This window comes from Drosophila miranda, chromosome 4, assembly GCF_003369915.1.
Source record: "Drosophila miranda strain MSH22 chromosome 4, D.miranda_PacBio2.1, whole genome shotgun sequence".
Lineage (NCBI taxonomy): Eukaryota > Metazoa > Arthropoda > Insecta > Diptera > Drosophilidae > Drosophila > Drosophila miranda.
In genome coordinates, this window is record NC_046677.1 from 14,715,875 (window position 1) to 14,735,050 (window position 19,176).

The following is a 19,176-nucleotide window of genomic DNA, read 5'->3' on the forward strand; positions in this document are numbered from 1 at the left end:
GATTCCGCCAGGAAACATTTCTGTTTGAATATGAATCCGTGCCGTTTGAATTTGAGCGCATGGAAAAGTGGATATTTCTTGTCGATCAGCACCAATCAGCACTTTCGGATGAGCGGAATATTCTGTATTTAGCTTGTACTCGAATCGAGGCGTATCCATCCTAATTTTAGTTGTGGATTTCATTCATGTCGTGCCTCATGTGGCTATATATTCCACCAAATCCACCTCTTGTTAATCTTCGGATTTTACTGAATTTCCATAGATTCAATTTAAGACTCAAACAATGCGCAATTATATTCCATCTTTCAGCCCTATAATACCCCCCATTTAACCCAAAAACACACACAGAATATCCACTATCTCCATACAAAATACCAAATGAACAAAATATACACAAGTTTTTCTTTTTTTTTAAACATCAAAAATTTTAAATCTCTTTTTGGCAGCGAAACATACAAATGCGAGCCAACGAAAATCTTTAGATATAGTCTTAAAGCAAAATTGAAAAACGCTTTTCAACTGCATTTTTCTGGCTATTTCTGTAGTACACCAAATGCATTCATATCGAATCGGGTTGGAAGGGAAGGTTGTAAGCCCCACAAGCATCAATTTTTTTTGGCAGGCGAGCAAAATTATTGAAAATTTAATTTGAGCAAAAACTGGTTCACACAGATACGGATTTACAGATGCATCTGTTGTTTGGGAGTGGGGGGGGGAATATTTTCGCATATTTACCAATTGTAATAATTCATGTGTTTTACGAGCATTTTTATGGGCATGACGACACGTACCTGCAAAGATCAGAAAGAAATCGGGTTAGTTCAAGGAGGAAATAGAATGTGATCTTAAAGCTATCTATCTTTTGCATACCAAAGATATTAAAGTAATACAAAAATTTAGTTTCGCTTGGTACAGTAAAATTTAAGGGGTGATTATAAATAAACTCATTATATAAAGAAAAAATTATAAGAAATTTACTTTCAAATTACATAAATATAAATAAATGTATAATAAAATATTTATTCATATATAATAGAATATATGATAAAATATAAAATAAAATATATAATAAAATATATAATAAAATATATAATAAAATATATAATAAAATATATAATAAAATATATAATAAAGTGTATAATAAAATTAAACTTAAAACATCAAAAAATATTTTTAACAATTTGACAGTCCATTGGCAAAGTTTTTGCGATTTGCGATAACCAGAGCCATGTCTGATTTTGTTCTCTATAGATCGCTCTATGTGTTCCTTAGGCATGCGTAAATTTGAGTAAATTTTGAATTGTTTTATCCCAAATGTTCTATACATATTACTAAAAATAATCCACCTTATTTCGAACTATGATTAGACCTGCTACATTCTGATATTCCCTGTTTCTCAAAGGATTATAATCTCTTTGGTCCAAGGGGTTATACTCTCTTTTCCAACCATTATTAGCTGTCTTGTACAACATTTTCTCCCTCATAAACGCAAAAATTTATTTACTAAACCTACAACAATATTTTGTAAAACAATAAACCTCCTTTCTATCTATAGTGTCCTTGGAATATGGCAGCCCCACACAATGTACGGGTCTCATTCTTCCATTCTATTTGCTTTATTTATTACAACCGAACAGAGTCTTTAATGTACAAAGAAGTTTTGTTGTTCTTCATTTTGTTTATGGAAATCCGCTGATGGGAATTTTCATTTGAAATATAGAAAGAGAGAGAAAAGGGGGATCCAACCCGGCGTTATCTTTACGCAACATTTGACAATGATGTAAAAAAAAAAATGCAGACAGAGAAGAGAAGATAAACCCTCCCTGAACAGAGGAAAGCTTTTACACAACGTCATACCGTACATTCTTTCTGCACCCCGTGCCAGGCCCTCATCCACAACCTGTTCTTTATACCCTATTTCAAGCTCTCTACCCAGCCTCCGATCCCTTCCCAGTTTCGACGTCATGTCATACTCTTATTCAATCCCTATTCGAACCTCCAAGCCCCCATTCATACACCAAGCACTGTCCTTCAGATCCCTCATCCTGGGCCTCTTTTCTTTACTTTTTCTTTTATTTTTGCGTCTGGCTTCTGCTTCTGAATGGCTGAGCATTGTCTCATCTGTCTCTAAATGTATTATACAACTTTATGCGAGTGTGTACACACACATTTCCGTGCATAAATCCAAAGGGACAAGCCTTTGCAGTCGAAGGCAAACCACAAGAAAGCTGAAATAATAAAAAGGGAATAAGAAATTAACAAGAAAAAAAAAGGTAAAAAGCAAAGAAAAAATAATATTAAAAAAATAGGAAATAATAAAGAAAAAAAAAAGGGAAACCAAAGAAGAAAAAATTAGAGAAAAAAGTGTGGATAAAAAAGGGGCAAGGTTGATCACACAGTTTGCAGAAAAAGTATTAAATTACACACAAGAGTAGGAGATGGAGAAGGAGACGAGAAGGCCCATGACAGGATGAACTAATGAACGAAACCCAGGAATAGGTTTAAGGGGTATAAGGCATAAGGTACAAGGGATACTCATACTCAAAAGATACGATTATTCACACACATCCATTAACAACCATGCGACATGTTCTGCTCTACTGGTGTGAAAGAGAGAAAATACAATTAAGCGACCTCATTTGCTGCAGGCAAAACCGAGCAGAACGGCACAGAACAGAACGGACAATGTGGAGACATTTAGAGGCAGTTGCAGCCACTTTGACTGACAGCTGCACTTAAAGAGCAAAAGGAAAGAGAAAAAAACAACTGAGGAAAACGAGGAAAACGCACTGCAGAAAAACAAGCTCATCGAATAAAGAACAACAAGAAAGAATGCTAAAGATGAGTCTAGCAACTAAGGGATGCCCATTATGGTGTCAATAGAAGGATCCGCCATACAAGGTACCTAGGGGGGAAATGGGAACTGGAAACTACATCTATAAGAAGTTAGATCCTAAGGCATGACCCAGGAAGTGCGGCCAGTGTTACTCCTAAAACATTTGGAAAAATTACGAAAATATCGGACAAAAAATATGGATAAAAATACTGCAAAAATGTACACACAAAAAATAAACAAAATTACACCTAAACTCAAAAGATAAATAAATACAAAATAAATAAATAAAAAAAAATAAATAAATAATATCATAAAAAGTCCAAAGAATAGCTACATAAAATATCAAGAAAAAAATACCAACAAAATATACCTCCAAAAATATGAATAAAATTCATAAAAAAAAAATAAGAATATCGGTAAAATTTCGAAGCTCCAAAAAAATAGATACAAAAAATTCTGAAAAAATACCCAAAAAAAATATATGCACCAAAAAATACTGAAAAAGGGGGAAAAAAGAAAAGACAAGCGTCAAGTTTGCCCACAAAATTCTTTCAAAAATTGCGGAATCGTCTTGGTTTCTGGTCCTTAAGTAATCCTTAATGTAAAGGAACACTGAAACCTTTCTTTCTACCGCAATAGACATACACCTTCAAAGGGAGTATACCCTTACTCTCTCCAACCACTGGGTATACACGGCTAAAGCTGCAGCGTCTGAAGCCTCAAGTCTGACGCGAAGAAGCGGGTGAAAACGTTGATAGTTCACGAACTGAGACTAGACCAAGCAATTGAGCTCCGAGTGGAGACTGAGACCGAAGCTGAGCTCATTCTTCAGCTACAACTACAGCTACGGCCACAGAGATACAGATACAAAGATACGCGATACGTTGCCATCCAGCTGCAGCAGCAGCCGAAGCAACAACAATAATAAAAGCGGGCAAAAACTAGTTGCAACTAGTGCAACATCACAAAACGAGTTTCCACAAAGACTCCAAAAATACATAAAAAGAAACCCCCCCAAAGACAAGACTCGATGCAAGAGCTGTAAGCTCTGGAGTGGGCGCTGTGTGTGGGTGAGGACCTCCTTCATAAGACTTGTGTATCTGGTGGATACTTGCAGTGTGAGAATTCTTTCAGCGAGCACACACACAGCTGGTCGTGGTCGTATCTGATGGATGCACAGCCCGCATCATCCGCAATTGATGGATGTGTATGGTGTCCGAACGGAGGCAGCTTTATGGGTTTGCTGATTATCGCAAAGCCTCAAAGCAAAACAAAATCCAGTTAAATTAAACAGTCGCCGAAGATTTAATAGATTGAACGGGGGTAAACCGGTAAATAAACCAATCTATAGTAATGTAAGCAGTGGAAACGTTTTTGTCGAACCACATGCCTCTACTGAAGCTCTGGCCACTTTCCAGGCACTCAAAAACGATTTCTATTATCTCAAAATAGTTCCCAGATCACCTCACCATATTCCTGCTCATTAATTTCTCCACATTTCCATCGTAAGCCATTACAAACACTCCCTAATAAGGTAGTCCATAGAATTGTGAACTATAATCACTCTCTAGACATTGAAATATCGTTTCAAATCACCCATCATTCCATTCAGTCCAAAACTATTCCCCAATAAACCATTAAAAAAACCATCGGTGTGGTCACCGATTTTCGTCACATCTCCAAAAACAGATCCACACTGCGATCTCTCGTCCCAGCCCTAATAAGTCTTTGATCTATTGATCAATTGTGTGGCCACGTTTCGTACATCTAGAATCGTATTTGAGTATTCGAGTCAATTAACAAGTTGAGAAATTAATGAGAAATTCAATCATCTTGACAAATATCTGTCAAATTATACAATTTTTTATTTGTTTTTGCACAGACTTTGTCGCTGTCGCTGAACATTAATCACGAAATTGCCAGCAATTTAAAAGCAATTTAATGAAATAAATTTTGTATATACAAATATACAAATACCCATTGAGTTTACAGAGAGGTGCTGGACGGTATAGAGATCACAAGTTTACATAGAGGTGGAGGTTGTAGAGCCTCTCCAAATGTGGGTGTTAGTATCGCTATCCGTCTCGGTGTCTAGACAGCCATAAAATGCAGTCAGTACATTACGTGTTATAGGCAAAACTGTATTCCAATATGCAAATAAAACAAAAGCAAACAAAATGTGCATATTATATATAGATACTATACGGCCTAGAGGGAATCGGCCTGAAGCCAAAGCAAAGACGACAATTTCCGGGTGTCTAAATCGGTCCCCGGTGCTCAATCTCCTCTCTGTCCTACCGATCCCCACCCCATCACCGTCACCGTCACCGTCGCCGTCTCCGTCTCCGTCACAGTCGCTTGAAGTTGAAGTGAAATGACGTGTAACGATTTAGCAGGCAGTTCTGTTCACCAGGGAAGTTTTCTTTCTGGGGTAGATCGGTTGAACATATGGTGCATTGGCAGTACATTCTCAGTTATGGGGGAAGTGATAAATTTAAGTAAATTATTGCCAGTTTATACAATAAATATTCGTTTAAACTTTCAGGTTATTAAAAGAACCTTAGGAACTTGAGAAATAAAATTCTATATAGGCAGATATCTGTATGTCTATCTGTATATGACATCTAACTAAAGCGATAGCTGGATAGATGTCTGTCTAGACACATAGAGCGGTTTCGATGAATCTACAGGAAATTAAATTGGAATTTCTTAGAAAGAATGGAATAATTTCCACTGTTATTATTAGAAAATTTCACGACTAACAATTCCCTAATTTAAAAGCCAAATTCCCCTCGACAAAAACGTTCCCCCTCGTTAATTTTGTAATTAGTCATTTTTGTATCTCATAGATCTCATAGTAGTCTAATACTGACTTTTCGCTTAGTATTTTTTTCCGTTCTCCAGATAAAAGCCTTTAGTCAGGCCACCACCTACCCTCTAGACTCTGTGTTTCGCGGAAAATTAACCGTGAAAGCAGAAAATCAAATGTGAAATTTAATGCCTAAAGTATGGGAATGGGATTTGCATAACTTGACATAAATCAAACGGTAAATGCCGCAAAAAGGGTTGAAGTTTAATGAGAGTAAGAGAGATGGGTAGACAGGGGAGAGGAGGCCTTGCCTAAGCCATGTGAGAGAGTGCTAGGCAGGGCCAAAAAACAGTTTCATTTCATTCATTGAAACCGCGTTGGAGCGAGCGAGACACCCATAGGAAAAGGAAAAGAGTTTTGCATGGGGTTCTCGTCTGTGTGAGTGCTGGAATATTTGAATTTTTGAATATTTGAATATTTGAATACAAAGTTATTGTATGGCGCTGCATAATAATCAAGCAACAAAACAACGAAATGAAAAGGGTTCTCTGCCCTGCCGCTGTCGACTGTGTCTGCCACTGCATATCCTGTGCAGAACAAGTTTAGCCGTAGCTCCCTCTCTCCCTCTTCCCTCTGGAGAGCATATGCTAGACAAAGCCATGCACAGAGAGTGAGAGAGTGAGAGAGAGAGAGAGAGAGAGAGAGTCAAAGCTAAGGCTCAAGGTCCAAAAACCGCTAAATAGAAAAACAGTAAAGCAGCGCGAGGGCTTTGTTTTGTTTTCTTCTTTTTTTTATCTTTGTCATTCTCCTCCTCGCATGATGACGTTTTACACGCTGCAGGAAGCCATATGCATATATATGTACATACATATGTGAATGTTGTATCTCTCTTTCTTTTGCTGGACAATTTGCTGTTATTATTTTCATAAGTAGCTTTCGCATGGGTCTCTTTGTTCTATCTCCAGACAGTTAGACGGAGGGGAGAGAACAGAGGAGTGGAGTGGAGAGTGTAGAGCAGATGGGAGAGTGAGCATGAAAGCGAAAGGCTGCATGAATGAACCGCACACACACAAACACACACACACACACTGTATCTCTCATTTGTTGTGTGAGAGTTTCTGAACTTTGGACCTGGGAATTAAGGCATTGCCACCACACCCAGAAATAGAACAGAAGCACCATCTCTAGATTAGAGATGGGTAATGAATGATAGAGATCGAAAATCCATCAAATTTTATCAAAATATCAGTTTCTAAGGGAACAAATTTGATGGAAACTTTCATGCTAGATACAACAAATATCTTAATCCGAGGATCATAATTTCCATACATCTAATACACCGTTTTAATCCATTTGGAACGCCAATCATCTCAAAATGATTGTTCGTGTATCTAATACGATAGCATGACTCTTTACAGATACATTTTCATGGCGGGATAGGTCAGTAATGACACACTATTCAGAGATACTAATATATTATTTATTAGATAAGCCTTTCATGTTTTTCCCCAGTGATTAAGTGACTCAATCAATTGAGTTGTCTGAGATCTTTGCTTTAAAAAATAAAATCATTTTTATTCCGCGCTTGGGTTAAAAATTAATAAATAAAGGATTGTAATTGATTGGCCATTAAAAAAAAAACTACAAAAAAAATCTATTGCGGAACGCCCCATTAAGACCAGACCATGGGTCTGGCTCTGGCTCTGACTCTGTCTCTCCGTTTCTGACTCAAAAGTTGTGTCTGACGATTGTCTAGGACTGGGTGCCGCATGGATTGCCCAACAAGTGCAACATATTTTGGCATTTATCTTCTCGCGTGACGTGTCTGTGGCGCCCTGCTGCAGTGTTGAGAATTAGTGTGCCCAAAGGGCACCAAAAAACGAGTTCAGTGACCTTTTCGTTTACAACTGAACTGCAATGAATGACGAGCCTCTAATAGGGTGTCTCCCATGCGGGTCGTAGTGCCTTGAAGCAATTAGAAATAGACCGTAGAAATAGAAGTAGTTTTTACTTTGCTTTTTCTTTCGATACATAAATATATTACTGATGATGTCAATGGCTGTGGAGTGGAGCACGTGATATGACTGTTTAATGGTTGGAAAAAGAAATTTTTTACTAATTTTTTTATTGTTATTATTATTTATTGTCCCCCGCTCCACTCCTCGAGAATTTCAGTATGGCACACTAGTCAGCAAATTTGGACTTTTTTTTAGAGAGAACGCAACCGACTGTTTTCTGATAGACTCCAAAATTTTGTATTGTGTTGTTTTTTTTTGGATTGGGTTATTGTTAAATTAAAACAAAGATTATTTTATAATTATTTTTTTTAGTGCTAAACTTGAGTTTTTTATATGACTTCCTTATTTTTTGAAGAAACATGCCCCTTTCCCGAATTTTTAAAGTAAAAATTTTCTTAAAAATATAGTAAAATATCTATGATATCTATCAGAAGAAGTAGCTCCTGATGTTGGAGTTTTATTTTGGTTGCTGACTAGTGTAATTAGCCAACTGATTTATATCGAAGCGGATGTTGGAGAGGGGCCCGCTGCTGGGTGGGTGGTTGGGGTGTACCGCCTGTCATGTGGGTGTATAAAAAGTATATGCATGTACGACATATACGACTGTCTGAATGGAATAAAAAAAATCAAAGTAATTTACGGAATAATTACGGAAATTATTGTCAATTATTGCAATTGCAATTGTGCAGGGCGGAATAATGTTGCTTCCAACAGAATTATGGGTGAATATAACGAGATATTTTGGGGGGGGGGGTATGATATTTCGAAAGAACTGTTTTCGGCCACATTATCTCTGTACACGAGTGTCTCTGTCTCTGTCCTCTATACGGTTTCCCCCTTTGTTATTTTTTCATCACTGTCACTCGGGGCGTATACGTGATGTTGTTGCTTTTGTCGTTAATTCAATTCTCGCTTTACACTAACGTGTGTGTTGTGTGTGTATATTTTTATTGTCGAAAATACATTTTTTATTCATACATAATATATGCGATTGTATTGTATATAACAATGGATATATCATACAAAATTTACGTAACAATTTATTCAATAAATTTTTTTTGCACTTGTCAGCTGTTTTTAAGAGAGAGCTAAAGAGGCGCACGCTCTTCTTTGATGTAATATACATTTTTAATTATTATTTTTAATTACTTTGCTAATTGGAAAAATTTGAAAATTGGAAAAAATAAACAAACAAAAGCAAATGAAAAGCCACGAATTAAATATGTAAATTGGAATTGCCAGTTTTTGGGGTAGGATTTGGGTGAGGTTTTGCAGTAAGCGCGGGAGGGAGTGAAACAGGACGAAAATATTGGGAATTGGTGCATTAAAAAGAACACTTGGATTTTTCCGGAAAACTTGTTATTTGGCAAACAAAAAATATCCTATCCTTTTTCATTCCATGAATGAATCTTAAGTTCCTTATAAATTGTGCTCTCTGAAAAATTCCAATTGTAGGCCAAATCCAAGACTAATTCCGACTTGAGCCGGATCTTCCGGTAGTTGAGCCCCTCCTCGAGTTCTTCTTGATAAATAACGAATTTCCTTTGCTTTGATGTCCATTTGATTTTGTTTCTTCTAACCATTTCGGTGGTAGGAAAAGCTTTTGCTTCCATCAAGAAAAGTCCTCAATAAGCAATGAGGATAAGAGATTGAGAAGGAAAAGATACGGAATAATAAGGTGATTGAGGAGAAGAGGGGGAGGCATAGAGGCAGTATAAAGACCTCAAATTAAGCTTAAGATTGAGCGAGAAACATAGAGAGGTGGTTGTTTCCCTCTAAGAGCAAAAGGGGGGGATAGAAAACTCAATAAATTGTTCTCTTCCAGAATAGAGAGGGATAGAATACACAGGATTCGCCGTTCGTTTGATGGACATTCATTATTTGCTTCCTGCACGCACGAGGTTTCTCTTCTAGTACAAGCAAATCAAAAGTCCAATTGATTAAACACAAAATATAAAAAAATATAAAAAAACAATAACAGCAACAGCGAAATTTGCTGACCAAGCACGGACTTTGAATTGTACATGTGTGTGCGGCTCTCCACTCAAAGAGTGTCTGTGTGTGTGTGTCTGCATGACTCATTTGCAATTAAACGACAAAGAGAAGCAGCACCACGCAAGAGGGAGCGAGAAGCAGAGTACAAGAGGGAGCGAGAAAATGCCAGCATAAAAATAAAGCATTCGCCTCGTCCGCAGCCGCTGCTGCTGCAGCGCTGAAAATACGAAGAAACCCAACAAAAGCAGGCAGACCACAAAGACACCAGAGGGCAGAGCGATCAACAGAAGGCAAGGTACATTTATAAGAGGTAAATAAATGCTAGTGCTAATGCCGGTTTTCGTGCACTCCATCCTGTTTTTTCCTTATCTCTCTCGAGCTCTCTTTTTGTGTCACGCGATGGCAAATGCAGCAGACGACTCTCTTTCGGATTGCGCCTTGCCTTTCGGTTCAATATGCCTTGAGAGCAAAAAGCTAAGCCAGCAGAGGGCAGCGTATATGTATAGTCGGGCAGAAATTGCAAATACACATGTGTTAGTGTGTGTGTGTGAATTTGCACATGCCAAAAGGCAAAATTCAAAATTGGCTGCGACGTCGGCGGCGGCCACGACAGCGGCTGATGTTTACTCAACGTGCGGTATATTTGCACCACCACGAAAGCAACAAAAGCGCTGCTGCTGCTTCTTTTTCTCTCTAATTGAAAACAAGCAAAAGGCAAGACAACTGTATGTCTCTGTGAGTGTGAGTGAAACAAGAAAAACAAGCACCGCACAAGAGAGAGATAGAGACTGAGGAAGGGAGGGATGGGGAGCGGGCGAAACGTCTACAGCTGGCTGTTAGATGCGAAAAAAAAAAACGTTGGCAAAGGCCGCAACGTTGCCAAACTTCAGCAGCGGAAAAAAAAAAACTTTTTGTGTAGCTTTGTAGCAGCGGGCTCTCTCTATCTCTTTCAGACACACAGCCGTAGTGGCTCTCTATCTCATTCAGTCACACTGCTGTGTAGTTTTTTCTGCATCCCCCTTTTCTTTAGTATCTCTCTCTCTCTCTCTGTTTCCCTGCGTTCCGTTCCTCTTTTATCTGCTTCATGAAGCCATACTACAGAATGATGATAAAATTGCTGCTGCAACAACAATGTCGCTATAGTAATTTGTAGGCAGTAGAGCAGGGGACAGAAAGAGAGAGAGAGAGAGAGAGAGAAAAGTATTATGTATGCAGCACCTGATCGTATCTCATGGTATCATTCTCCTTTATAGAGGAACAAAATACAAACCGGTTAACAACGTCATCATCACTTCGGCACAGCATAATCCCCGGGTTCCATGGTGTTCCAACTGGTTATCACTATAAAAAAACAGGTAACAGAACCCAACAGAGAGCCCATCATCATCATCCTCTTCTTTCCTTATGTGCTCTTTCCTTATATACCATATTGTATAAATATGTAAGCATATAATTTTTTTTTCTTGAGCCCGTTTCTCAGCTCTTTTGGAATAATAATCGATTTCTTTGCTTTGTTGCCTCTTCTTTGTTAGCCATCTCTCCCTCTCCCTCTCTATCTCTTTCTCCCTATGCTTCTTCATCTCTTTCCACTTCTCAACATTTCCATCTCTTTCTAACACGCTCGCACAAAAGAGTGTGTCTTGATGATAATCTTTTGTGTGCGCGTCTGTCTGCTGTCCGGTTCTTAACACCGCACCTTTTGTCAACGTGTGTGTGAAGTGCGGCAACGTTGCCTACGTCAAATTCTTAGGCGGCTTGAGCAACGCTCCTCTCCAATGCGAGAGCAAGTGAGACAAAGAAATACAAAGAAGCTCACATGCGAGTGCAAGCGAGAAGACGATGAGGCGGCTCAGGTTTTGCTTTTGGGTTCATCTTTCAGCTAATATTTCCGAGATAAAATTATCATCTTTGGGTAGCATTTTTGAGATACTATTGCCTTTGTATATTCTATATTATCTTTATCGCCATCTACAACGGCTAGATATCAATATCTTCCAGTATAATGTTTCTTTTTTGATTATACAAATTTTAATTAATTTCATTTAAATTAAATCAAAACTACTAAATTTTTTCGTAAATCAGAAATGCATTTCGGTTCTTATTTCTATCAATAGAAGCGAATTTTAAGGCTTTCCCTTAGTAATTACCCTGAAATGGTCAAATAATGAACCTTTTCAATGGAAATTGTTCTAAAGACAAACTTTTTTCAACGAAATTTATACCATATACTGAAACTATAGAGAATGTCCCACAGAATCTTTCATAAATCCGATGAACTCTTTAAAGTTCCTATATAAGATGTTCCCGAGGAGGTCCCCCTTTAAAAACCTCTTAAAATACCTTATAAAAGAGCTTCCATTGGTACTTCCGCGAATTCCTCCAAAAGAAACCTTCGCAATCCTCTTTAGAGACCCTATGCCATACCCCACAACAATGCAATCCAGCAATCAATATGGAAAACCTTTTTGCCTCATTCCTTTTACCCGTTCCACATTCCCAAACACTTGACCAAATATCGGAAAACGAATATAGACATACATATGCAATATCATATGTATTTTTACAGTACGCTTAGGAACGCCAAAGGCCCCTCCGCCCCTGAATGGTGGCCAAGGCGGGGGGCATAGCGGTTCATGCAAGTTGAGCAATTATTTTTCATATACCTATGTATATACATATGTATATTCGTAGATATAATCGTACGAGTATTCGTACTCGTATTCGTATTCGTACAAGTATTCACGCTGTTCCAAAGCTATTGTTTTACATTTTTGCACATTATTTCATTGTTTTTGCGACGTTTCGTAATACCTCGAACAAAAACAATCGTAATACAATACACAAGAAAATGCCATGCAATATGCGGAGGAATTGATAGAGATATCATATGGTGGCGCAGAGGGAAAGGGGAGGGCACAGACGATGAGATAACCCAACCTTTTGCATGGGAAAATTAGAAAATTCCCAAATAATTTCACACATGAGATGATAGAAGGCATACGTTGCTGGAGGATGACAGATGATGATGGTGGTACGGGGCTGGAGCTACAGATGGGGGGAAAAAGATGATGAAGATGTATTGTAGAAGAAGATGAAATTGAAGATTAAAGACAGATAGATAGGGGCTAAAGATGACACTGAATATGAGAGGCTGAAAGGCCATCAAAATTATCTATATCGAAGGTCTAGCCTTAGCCTGCAACTAATTCTGAGTACTTTTTTGATATTCTATGTGCTCAAAGCATTTTCTTAGTTTGAGTAATCCGATAGTGAGAGACTCGAGACCCCTGGCGGACCCTAGCAAAACAAAAACAGACCCCCTAGAGATAAATGTAGATGGATACTATATATAGAGAGATGGATGGATAGAGGGAGAGGGAGGGAGGAACAAAAACACGCCATAGGTAAAGAAAATGACTAAACATTTGAATAATTATCACAGTACGAAAGTACAATAGAGGTAATTACTCGAAAAAATAGATGCCGACAATAATTGAGTTGTGTTTTTAGAGGAATAGTTCTAGTACGTGTTTTATATAGTGGATTATTTTGTACTAGAATTTTGTGTAAAAAAAGTTAGGAGAGTGGATATTTTTCTATACCTTTTAGTGGTTTTTATAGGGAATTATTTAGATTTTTAAGAAAAATTAGAGCAATATTCCGGAACTTAAATCGAAATACTATATTTGATTTTTTTAAAAATACATGTATAATAGTGCGATTAAATATTGAATACTCCACTCATCCGAAAGTGCTGATTGGTGCTATAGACAAAGAATGAATGTAAATCATACGAGAATTTTTGTTGGATAACCCATAGAAATGCGAACCCTAGACATTCTTCAGGAATCACTTTAAGGATCCCTAAATATATCTTATACTCAAAAAAGTTAAAAACCTTTCCACCAAACATTTTTCTAATTGAAATTTTCCTCTTTTCCTTTAATTCTAATTTTCTTTTTTCTGTAGGTTATTTCTGCCTCAAAAATTTGTTAATAAAATGTTTAAAAATAGACACAAGATAATTGCAAAAACACAGAGATACAAAAACAAAAGATACATAGTGTAAGGCAAAAGCATAGGTACTCGTAGAACTTTTCCTACAAAATAATTTTGAAATAAAAGCAACGAAAAAAGATACAATATTTAGGCAAAAGCAAGGGAAAGGAGAGTGATAGATGAATGATAAATTGAAGAAGAACAAACAATGTATCTGTGTATCTGCAGCAACTACAAAATACTTGCTCTTTTTTGTAATAGATCGAATTTGTTTTTGGCTCTGTAGAGACTTTAGAATGGTAATATTTCACCTATGCAAAGCGACTATAGACCCGAGGTACTAAAGAGGAAACTATGGTCGTATAGGAGCCCCCTTTTTGCCTCCGAGGCGAGGGGCACGTTATTGTCGAACGTGGTACAACAATAATAAATGTAGCATGACATTGAAACGAGTCAAAAGCTCTAGAAAAACACTCATAAAAATACCTAAATACCTATGTACATGTATGTATAGGCGGTTACATATGTACATATATAGAAAATCTGATATAGATCATTGTTGTTGCTGTTTTATGTTGTTGTTGTTGTGTCTACTATGGCCACATCTCGTGTTAAAAAGCGAAACACGAAATACAATTTAATAAAGTGATCTGAAAGATAGAGCGGGGGGCGGGAAATAAAGCGATGGTAAATGGGGGGACGAGACTGTCAATAGAGGACTGTCTACCGAATAGAGAGGTCGGTACGGTACAGACCTGAATGGAGAGGAATAGAGATGGATGTCTGAACGTAGAGAAGGTCTGTGGGTCAGGGCTTTGGATCCGTGGGGTCTGTTGTAGACATATAATAAAATTTCGAGCATTTCCAATGCTAATCGATAGATCAAAAATAGCCTTGAGATGGATGGTTGTACATCCATATACAAATTAATGAAAATTAACTGAAAACCCTAGAAACTGAACTAAATGTCAATAAAAATGTCAGTGTCGATGGGACCATAAAAAGCATTAAAATCTTTTTAAAATCCTCTCGTTTATGGGAAATTTGTACAACCAATCAATTTTGCACATTTCGTCTATTCTTTTTACATTTTTTTTCCAAGAGATATATATACTCTCCAGCTTAAATTATGGTCTCTTTCTGTCTCTATCTATCCCTTCCTTTCTCTATTTTTTTCTATAATTTGTTTCGTATAGTGCAAGAGTCAAATGTTTTAATTGCTTCATTAGGCACCGAACCGAACCGATAATAATAAATGTTTTTTTGTTGTTGGTTATTTACTCAAAAACCGGCCTCATAGAGAGACAGAGAGAGAGAGTGGAGAGACCTACACCAACAACAAATGTGTGGCACTGGCCTCCCGAATGTTTGGTGCATTAAACCCGCATCAATGTCAGACAATAACAGTGGGCCTCTGTCTCTACTATAGGCCTCTATAATACACGTTATTTCTGTGGTAATTACCGCAGCACAAATCATCCAAATTGAAGGCTCTTCCAAAAAGCCAGACGTCCGGAACCCCAGAGACAGAGACCGAAACAGAAACAGAAACAGAGACCCATAGCCATGGTTTTCTTCTGACATTGACAATGAACTTGCAAGTGATTCTCCCTCTCCCCCTACGGTGCTATATATTATGATAGTCATAAGAAGTGAGGCATAAAACACCAACAATAGTTCACAAAATGGTGTGGTTTTTTTATAATTAAAAAAACATGTATTACGCACTTTTCGGGTTCGGTTTTTACCGGTTTTTCGTTGCTTTGTTTTTGGTCTTCGACGCGTATTTTTCCTATAAGAAATACAAGTTATTTCTCGAGCTAGTATTCGTTTTTTGTTCTATCTTTTTTACTTGAAATACGTCTGCACATGCTGATTTTCTATATATTTTATTTAGATTTTGTAGCTAAGCAATACTTTTATGTTTCAGAGATAGTTTTGCTGCTCTTGGAGATACTGTTGCTGCTTTTTGGGAGATCATTTTGCTGTCTTAAGAGATGCCTTTCGTCATTTTGACTCATAGATAGATTGCTTTCAAAAAAAATATAAATCTATATTTTGTACTCTCGGTTTTTTCTATAATTCTTTGGTTTTGATTTGTTTTTTCTTTATTTTCATCAAATTTGATATATTTTTCTTTTTTTTCGTGGGTTTTATTTTAGTTGTTGTATTATTTCTGTGCTATTTTCCATGTGTTTACTTTGGGTCTGTCTCGTTTTTGTGTATTGTTTGATTTTTAGTTGTTTTTTGAATATATTTGTCAGAGATATATGCAGGTTGAATTTTCAATTGTTTTAAACATTTCTAAGGGGAAAACTTGTAGACACCAGACAGGTGTTTTGGTTGCAAAGTTTATGGGTTTTTTTTAGGGCGTTGTTTTGATATTTGTCTGTATTTTTGCCTTGTGTTTTGACCCTGGGTATCTGAGGATCGTTGGCGTGTAAAATGTGGGCTAAAAATCATTGAAAGTTCTGCCTGAGAATGTTGTTTGTTTATATTTTCGGAATAGAGAGAACTGTTGCCACATTTAAAACAAAAATATCAAGAAAGGAAGATAAGATAAGAGAAGCTACGATATTACTTAATAGGAGAGCAAGATACAGATGTATCTGAAAGGTATGAGATGCTTTTTAAGAGACGGAAGACAGTCAGTCAGTCATACGCAGACAGGGAGTGCCACATGTTGTAGCTCTAAATGTATCTGTATCTTCCTGAAACACTTTAATGTTTCTGTACATCCAATATGATTTCTACGAAAATATCTCCTCCCCACCTCTGTGGTATCTTCCTGTGACTCTCTGTGCTCTACAAGTATCTGTATCTCTGTTCTTCTCCTTTTCTTGGCGTATCTGTATCTTTTGCTGTTGGCCTTAGTTGTGATGCCTAATATTTGTACACGTAGCCACCGCAACGCACAAACACACACATACATCCACAAGGGGGGCCCACTCAGGTAAGACACATAGATACACATGCTCATAGAGGAAAAAAGCCCAAAGCAAGAGCAAAAGATACACAGATACACAGCGACCAAGTCAAGGTAAAAAACGTTACGTTACACATTCTTTTTCGGGCACGGCCACAGCCGAGCCGAGCCATTAGCTTTTTGTATCTCAACGATTACAGAAGCGGCAGCATCAGCAAAAGGAGGAGCAGGAGGTCGCCGTCGCCCTGTCAAACCGTCAGCTTAGAAATGCATCACAGACACAGGCACAGACACAGATACAGATACGTTTCCCCACTCGTGATAAGAGCGGCTGGTGCCTTCGTGTGGGCAGCAGATACTCGCACAAGTAGCTCCCATAAGTGGCCTACGCAGGCATCCAACAGATATAAATTTACATACCAAGTATCTACATATGTACGTATCTAAGAGGTTTTCTTTCTGTATTCTGGTTTCGAAAATGGGCAATCGTGACTAAAGCATTTAGCGGCACCCACACACAGTCACGCATAAGGTACACATACGCAACCAACAGATACGACTAGAGATAGTAGGAGGTTTTTCGAAAATGCATTTATAAAGATTTACAATGGAATTCCTTACCAATTTCTTTAAAAGCCAATTATAATAGTGCCATATTTTTTTTGAAAATATGGATATATCCTTTCTGGACACACAGTTTTCAAGATTCTTCATATAAAAACATCTATATTTAACAGCAAAATCTGTTCAAGGACCACAAAAAGATTCCAAAAAGTTTCGACAAAGAAATTGCGGATAGATTTAATGGGACTTCCAATCTATCGGTGAATTTTTAAATAGTTTTTCAGCAGATCTTCGGCTCGAAGACAATAATAAAATTCTATATGTCTTATATATCCTTAAAAAGCGAACAAAAAATATATTCCCCTTTAGACTTCATGTTCGTTCGATTTTATTTTTTTATCTATATCTATAGATTTATCCTTCATAGATCTCTTCAATAATTTTTCTTTTGATAGACACTCTTTACTTTTCTTCACTCCACGCGTATTATTCAATGTTTTAGATCCTTAAAAGGTTATCCATCTATAAATCGATAGATGTCTAATAGATCTCATTTTTGGAGCTTGGTTTTCCTTAATTTTGTTATCTATAAATATCTACAGATTGTCGTTCAGAGATCTACCAATTTCTTACCTTTTAAATTTCTGATTATTATTATTATTGTTGTTGTGAATATTATTATTATTAATGCTGCTATCCACAACGAATGCTGGCTGCTGCTGTTGATGATGTGGCTGCTGCACAGGATGTTGCAGGATCTGTTGCTGTTGTGTCGTTGTGGTTGTCGTAGTTTCGGCTAATTTTCCAAAACAAATGTTACGGCTACTGTCGCGTACCATGTTTCGACAACATTCGAACACTCATAGCAGTTGCTTCTTCCACGGATATTTAGGCGTTGCATCGCGTCGTATGCCACAAATGGAGGCCACGGCAGCGGTTGCGCATCTTTATCTATTTCAAATGGAGTGCGCACTCCACTTTGTTGCATTCATTATACACATTTCAATCTGTATTTAAAAGATCTTTATCTATATCTGCGTTATCTTTGATTTTTGTTTCGATTTTTCTCGATATTAGATACCTCTTTTTATGAAGGATTTGCACTATTTTATGAGGGGAAAAAATTAATTTATTAGATACACTTTATATATATCTTTGAGATACTTTTAGCACTATCACTCTCACACTATTTGGGGGGAGGGGGGGAGCGGTTGGCTTTGCACTTTCTTTTTTGCGGGATTTTTGGTATCTCTATAGATTTCTTCTTTTTGGGATCTCTATAGATCTTTAGATTTCATCACTTGCGCCAATTTATGTTAATTTAAACAACTAAAAATGGAAAAATTGCAAAAGTATCTTTAATTTAATTCAATTCTCAACAATTTAAACATATTGAAATACACAATGAGGTACGGTACGGGTACGAGATTCACAAGCCTCTCCAGATCTCCCAGCAGCGAACAATTCTCCCGCCCCAAGCGGCAAAGAAACACAGAGATCTACACAGATCGCTTTATAGAGCCCTCAAGTCGGATGTGGATGATTATTTCCCTTATAAAAACCCACTACAATGATGCGGGTGGGTGGTGGAAAATGGCAATTTATAGAACATTTCCATGGGCTGGGCCATAAATTTATTTTGCATTTCAGAAAAATACAGAGATCTTTTCTAAAGGAATCTTATATTTTTAATCATAAACGATACATTAAAAGAGTTCTTTTATAATAGGATGGAGGATGGATATCCTCAATGAAGATTATCTCTGGGATCAGAATGAAGACTTCATATTAGAATTATCCATTTAGGATCAAAAAAAAGTTACAAATATGCTTTTCGTAAGGAAAACTTCGTTTTAGAATAGACATATGTATACTTTGTGTATAATTAAAAACCTCTTTTTCCATAGGAATCTATCGTTTCTAACCAGAAAATATAAATTTTCTGAAGGGTTTTTGGTCATTTCCTCTCTTTTCAGAAGGTGGAAAATGAGGAAAATGAGAGACAGCAGCACGTTATTATAATCCATTC

At 37.2% G+C, this 19,176-nt stretch overlaps 1 protein-coding gene and 1 long non-coding RNA gene across 5 annotated transcripts in view; both read right to left on the minus strand.

Moving 5' to 3' along the window:
- The window catches only part of LOC108161750 (protein split ends), an 85,445-nt gene that overhangs the window by 61,624 nt on the left and 4,645 nt on the right, over positions 1-19,176 (minus strand). The window contains exon 1 of one of the 4 annotated variants that reach the window (XM_033393004.1): positions 736-775. The exons of the other annotated variants lie outside the window; for them this stretch is intronic. The gene's annotated coding sequence lies outside the window, so the exon portion shown is untranslated. Of the gene's footprint in view, positions 1-735; positions 776-19,176 lie in introns of those variants that run through there. 4 annotated transcript variants of the gene reach the window in all.
- On the minus strand, positions 701-17,820 carry LOC117188724. Its single transcript, XR_004472808.1, has 2 exons — positions 17,781-17,820; positions 701-791 (listed from the first exon to the last, which is right to left on the minus strand). It is a non-coding gene; the product is annotated as an uncharacterized LOC117188724 (long non-coding RNA).